Genomic DNA, 6688 nt, shown 5'->3' on the forward strand with positions numbered 1-6688 from the left:
GACGTTACCCAGCAACCTCTGTCTGGATAAGGCTTTCCTGTTGGCAATATCCACTGCAAGCAACCTTTGTCTTGCAGGGCGGCACTTATTAGCCGATATACGCCCAACAGACTCACTGTAAGCAACCTCTGTCTTACAGGAGCAACAACATACTCACTATAAGCAACCTCTGTCTTATAGGAGCAACAACACACTCACTATAAGCAACCTCTGTCTTATAGGAACAACAACACACTCACTATAAGCAACCTCTGTCTTACAGGAGCACACTCATCTCGATACCTCTGTAAGCAACCTCTGTCTTACAGCAAAGCATTATAGCAAGGTATCCCAGGAAAGCGTTCTCAGTGGTCGTACCACCATTTATCTGACTGCCTCTCTGCTGCAAATTCTTAGATAATCATTCTCATTATCATCATTCTCATTATCATCATTCATTAACATTCTCATTATTCATCATTACTTTCACATTCTTATGCAGTACCTCTTTCTTTCTCTGTTCAATCATGCTATACAAACTCTACAACTTTTACTTTTACAACATCTTAACTCAAACCATTTCTGTTTATCGCATTACTCTTTTCTCTTTGTCTTTTTACTTTGTTCTAATTACTCTTTTCTCTGTATCCCTTTATTCTGCTCTGGTTACTCTGTTCTCTGTATTTTTTACTCTGCTCTGATTTCTCTGTTTAACGTATGTATTTAAAGCTTATGTAAATTTCGGTATGAATAGTTAGTCTGTCTCAAGTATAGGTTCATTAAGTCTATACTGAAACAGTTTAACTTTTCATATAATACCTAACCCTATTCGCAATTCCAGGACTAACTATGTTGCCCTAGTTCGTTCACTAGTCTCTGTCTGTTTTTCTGTCATTAAAACTTTACAGACTTTTTCTTTGATTTTTATCTTTTCTTCAACTTTTTATCTTTTATTTATCTTTGCCTCACTAATATGTTTTTACCACTCCCTAAGTGTTTTATGAAAGTAATTATGAGATTCTATGCTTAAAGTTGTCTTTCTAAAGCTTTTACAAAAAACTGCCTTTTTTGCATTATTTTATTATTTTTATTAAAATAGTATTTTTAATTAAATATTATTATTTAATATTTTATTATTTTTTTATTATTTTATCATTAAATTTTCGAAAATTAACTTACTTTTACCTTTAACCTTTAAAATTCAGTTTTTACCACCCGTAACTTTTAATATTTCTACTTTTACCACCTTAACTTTCAGAAATTACCAAATAACCCCCCCCCAAACACCAAATTAATTACTTCCTTGCCCTTTTATGAATAAAAAAGGTGTTTTTCATTGTTCTTCATCACACTCAAAGTGTTCTTCATGTTCTTCATAAATTCTTCAAATTCCTTCTCTGTTTTTACCCGTTTTTCAGTCTTTTTAGCAACTGATTTTTACTATAATTCATAATAAATTAGCAGCCACTAAAACCCCATCTTTTCTACATGATTTAAACACAAATTGAACCTCAATTTAAGCTTAGGGTTTCCTTTTTCCAGCTGCCCAAGAACATGAACTTTAAAGCTTGAATTTCATCAAATTTCATCAAAATTTCACCAAATTTTCACCAAGAATCAATCATATATGCAACCAATTTTTAGCATAGCCAATTTATACAACATTCACACAACTCAAACACAAATAATCAAGATTAATTTCGTGACACCCTACCTGGTTTTGCTGCTCCTAATTCAATTAAACTTTCAGGTGGTCCTTAAGCACTTTTTCCTCCTAAATCACATCAATAAAACACATATTTAACCATGTTTCCTTGAAATCGAATCAAAAGAGAGATGGTGCAGCCAACTCACCTTGATTCCAGCCTTGATAAGTCATATGATCATGTAGAGAAAGAAGAGAGGATCATTTTGGTCGGATTGGAATTTTGATTTGAGTTTTAGTTCAGCAGAAATCAAGCTTTGAAGATTTGGAACTAAGAACTTTTCTCTCTTTTTCTCTCTACCTATTTTCGGCCACAAAGTGAAAATGAGCCAGCCTTGAGGGTTTTGGGGGTGTAGGGTGAGTTGTGATTGGTTGGCTTGGAGGTGGATTAAAATATCTCAGGTGTATAACTACTAAAACTAGATGTATCGGAACACTTGTAAAAACATCTCTAAAAATTATTTTCTGAGCTACTAGCATAAATGACACTAATAACATATTTATTATGAGAATAAAACATGTATGATGAGGCCTTATCATTGATAAAGTCATCAGAGAGTGCCGGTGCTATGCTGCACCAGTAAACTATGAACCCGGTTAAACTGATTTTCTGTTTTTAACTAAAACAGACCAAGTAACCTTATAATATCATTCAAGAAGCTTCTAATACTAATATAATGATAATATCATCCTATTATCTCTCTTCTCTCATAAATCGGGTCCGGTTTGTCAAACTGAGACTATTTACGAAAAATCGAATCAAAACTCCTAACCGATACGGTTCGAAAACTAGGTTCTTCGTGACTGCGTTATTGAGCTTGCCTCATAAAAGGTTCTATCTTAAAGATGATATAATGACAATGAGGATTGAGATACTTGATGATATATCAGAGGTTCTCCCCTTACTGATCTTCCGAAGGATTCCGTGCCTTCGAAAAAGATCTCGTATACTCGAAAATCAGGGTTGTTACAGTTGACAAGAGAGATGAAAATATAAGAAAGTGTAGAACAAGCAATGTAATAAAAGAGACAATTAAAGAAAAACTTACAATGAGATAACAAAATCCAAGACCAAAATTGAACTATAAATGCTACAAACCCTAATTAAACCTAAGAGAGAATTTCCTAATCTACACTACTCCTACTCCTACTATGTGTTTTTCCTATTCTAAGATGGCTCTCCAAGCTAATGCCTTCGTATGAGATGTTGCCCCCTTTGATATAGCTTTTGATTTCAGCCTCAAGCCTTCAGAAATGGGCCAAAAAGAGCCCCAAAACTAGGGGTGTGCATGGGCCGGGTGAAACCGGGGTTGGTGTGACCCAGACCCGGCCCGAAATATGTACCGGGTCCATTTATGAGACCCGAACCCGACCCTAGACCCGATGAAACCTATACCATTTCGGGCCACGACTATACCGGGTGAAAACCGGGTGAAAACCGGGCCATTCACATCACCTTACCTTTTCTAAAATTAAAACATAACCATTAACCACAATCAATACTAATATTGTCTTATAACACTAAATATTTAAGTCAATACAAACAACACAATATTATACATTAGTCTTAAAATCTTGTGCATTCTAAATATAAAACATTAACTTAGTCTTGTAATAACTAAACAAAAAAAATATTAAAGTTTACAAAACAATAATTCCACGTGAATAACCATCATCCATCAATAGCCATTAATGTTGTCAACTTGTTCCTTATGATGTGGATGCATTAGTGAAACCTACAAAACATATAAAGTTACTCATTTTTCATATAAAAGATTATTACTTGAAATAAATAAGTTACAAATAATAAAAATATCATAAATGTACCTTCAACAATCTTCTGACTGCTATCAAATAAATCAAATTCTTGATCTCCATCTCTTTGTTTAGAAGGGCACAACCAACTTTGAGTGCATATCAAAGCTTCAGCCATTAATGGTGACAAAGAGCTACGGAAGACATCAACCACACGTCCACCAGTGCTAAAGCATGATTCAGAAGCAACAGTTGAAACTGGAATACCTAAGATGTCACGGGCTATGAGAGAAAGAATTCTGTATTTTGAAGCATTCACTTTCCACCAAGCCAATATATCAAAATTCTCATCTTCCACAGTATCCTCGGCCAAATATCTCTCTACATCTGACTTGCTATCTGCATTAGCCTTCTCTCTTTTTTGTTTTTTCCACATATTCACTCTATTTTCAGAAACACCCTTGGCACCAGCTGAGACTTTAATATTGTCATCAAAAATATCTCTAGATGAATCTCCACAATCATCCCTCCCTTTATCATCGGCAACCTCTTTTTCATAAAACTTATGCAACGTGTCTAATGTGAGTTTAACAAAACCAGTCATGTTAGTAGACACTTCCTTGTCATAAACATCCTCCAAACACCAACATAGATAATCTAGTTTGTACCGAGGATCCAATACAACAGCAACAAGTAACAATGGATTAAATTTGTCAACCGGTCCCCAATATTTATCATATTTATGTTTCATAGAACATGCCATGCTTCCTAACAATTCAGAATGATTTTGGCTCCAAGATGTTAATTGAGAAGCAACAGATGCAATTTCATGAAAACATTTGTTCGATGTAACATGCAAAGAAGATGAGAAACTCAGAGTTATCTCATAGAATATTCTCAAAAAGTCAATAAATAATCTAGCATGTTGCCAATCAAGTGGTGTTGGTGGACCAACTTTCTTTTTTCCCCCATTGTCCTCTCCAAACCATCTAAGATAATCAGGTTCTTGATCATAAAGTCTATCAAAAGCTTTTTCAAATTTCTCGGCATGTTCCAACATTAGATAGGTAGAGTTCCACCTAGTTGGAACATCCAAGCACACAAGACTTTTATATTCAATTAACTCGGCCTCAATGCAATCTTTAAATTTTTTAATCCTTTGAGGAGAGGACCTAACATACCTGACAGCATTTCTAATGCTTTCAATTGAAGTTTGTTGCTCTTTAATTCCTTCGTTCACTATCAAATTAAGAACATGAGCGCAGCATCTCACTTGCATATACTTTCCTCCACACACCAACCCACCTCTTGCACCTAATTTCCTTTGAAGATAAGTAATAGCTCCATCATTCGAACTTGCATTATCTACTGTGATTGTGAAAACTTTTTCAATTCCCCACTCTCTCAAGCATTTCTCGATTTCTCTGCCTACCGTATCTCCCTTGTGGTTCTCAATGTGACAGAAATTTATAATCCTCTTTTGCAACTTCCATTCTTCATCAACAAAATGTGCAGTCAAGCTCATATAATTATAATTTTGATTTGATGTCCAGCAATCAGTTGTCAAACAAACCCGAGCACATGACTTTGCCAACCATTCTTTTAGCTTTTTCTTCTCATCTAAATACAGTTGAAAGCAATCTCTTGAGACTGTCCACCTAGATGGTACCGTAAATCTTGGTTCAAAACGATTTAACATCTTACGAAACCCAATCCCCTCAACAACTTTAAATGGCATCTCATCTAGTACAACAAACTCAGCTACAGACTTCTTACAATTTTCCAAGTTATAACCCTTAAAGGCTTTGCATAGATCCTCCTCTTCAATTTTGGGCATATAGCCATGAAGTGTCCCCTTCTTCCCCTCTTTAGTAAATATCCACTTATGAGCACTCTTTAAGTGCTTATTTAGAGAATTTGTTCCATGCTTAGTAGGATGACAACCGTATTTTTTCTGACAATGATTACATTTGGCCTGGTGCTGTCCCTTTGTCTCAGTCAACGGAAGTTCAGTAAAATGCTCCCAAACATACGATTTCTTTCCCCTACGAGAAGCCTCTGGAGTTGCAATGTTTGTATCCTTATCTTCTTCATTAACTTGTGGTTCAGCAGAAATTGTGGCGGCATCTATAGTAGAAGGAGCAGGATTTTCAGCAGAAACAGCAAGATTTTCAGCAGAAGGAACAGGATTTTGGGCTTCAATTTCCATTCTTGTATTCTCCTCAATCATAAAGATAGAGAAACCTTATAATAATTCATGAAGAAGAAAACAACAATCAACTAAACAAATTAGCAAAAAAATCAGCAAACACTACTTTTATAATCAACTAAATTCACAATCATCAACTAAATTCACAATAATAACCAACTAAATTCACAATACACTGAACAAAACAATAATCAACTAAACAAAGTAGCAAAAAAATCAGCAAACACCAATTTTATAATCAACTAAAATCACAATAATCAACTAAATTCACAATAATAATCAACTAAATTTACAATACACTGAACAAAACAATAATCAACTAAATAAATTAGCAAAAAAATTAGCAAACGCTGCTGCCATCGGAGTTTGCACCGTTTGGGAGGTAACTAGATAAGAAGATTAAGGTACAACTAATAGAGAGAATATCAAACATTATTTGGCATGTATAATTGTATACATTTGGGGAATTACAGGGTACAGGGCAAAAGCATACAAATATATAGCTATTCCCTCAATTTGTATCCAATGTTGACACCGTGAGTTTTAGTATAACCTCCTTTTCGGGTTCGTGGAAGGACTGAAGATTAGGATGCTTGTTTTCCTTTATGACATGATAATGGTTGAATAAGTTTTATAATCAGCTAAACAGTACACTGAGCAAAACAATAATCAACTAAATTCACAATAATCAAAGTTCACAATAATAAAGAATCAACACCCACAACCTTAATCAGAATTCTAATAATCAAAATCAACTTCCACGTCCCTAAATTCACAATTTTTTATAATCAAATTATCAAAATTCCTAATCCATAATCAGAATATTAATTAAATAACAAAATTAATTGTTTACCTGAGAAGAAGACCGGAGAAGAGAGCGGAGCAGAAGGAAAAAGACTAGCAGAGAAGTAGGGAAGAAGACGACCGGGCCCGGCCTAGCACAGATGCGACACGTCACGAGAAGCAGGGCAGCACCGTCGTCAGTAGAAGGAACGGCTTCGCCAGAGACTCAAGACTGGGGTAGTGGGGTGAGACTTCCT

This window comes from Arachis hypogaea, chromosome 19, assembly GCF_003086295.3.
Source record: "Arachis hypogaea cultivar Tifrunner chromosome 19, arahy.Tifrunner.gnm2.J5K5, whole genome shotgun sequence".
Lineage (NCBI taxonomy): Eukaryota > Viridiplantae > Streptophyta > Magnoliopsida > Fabales > Fabaceae > Arachis > Arachis hypogaea.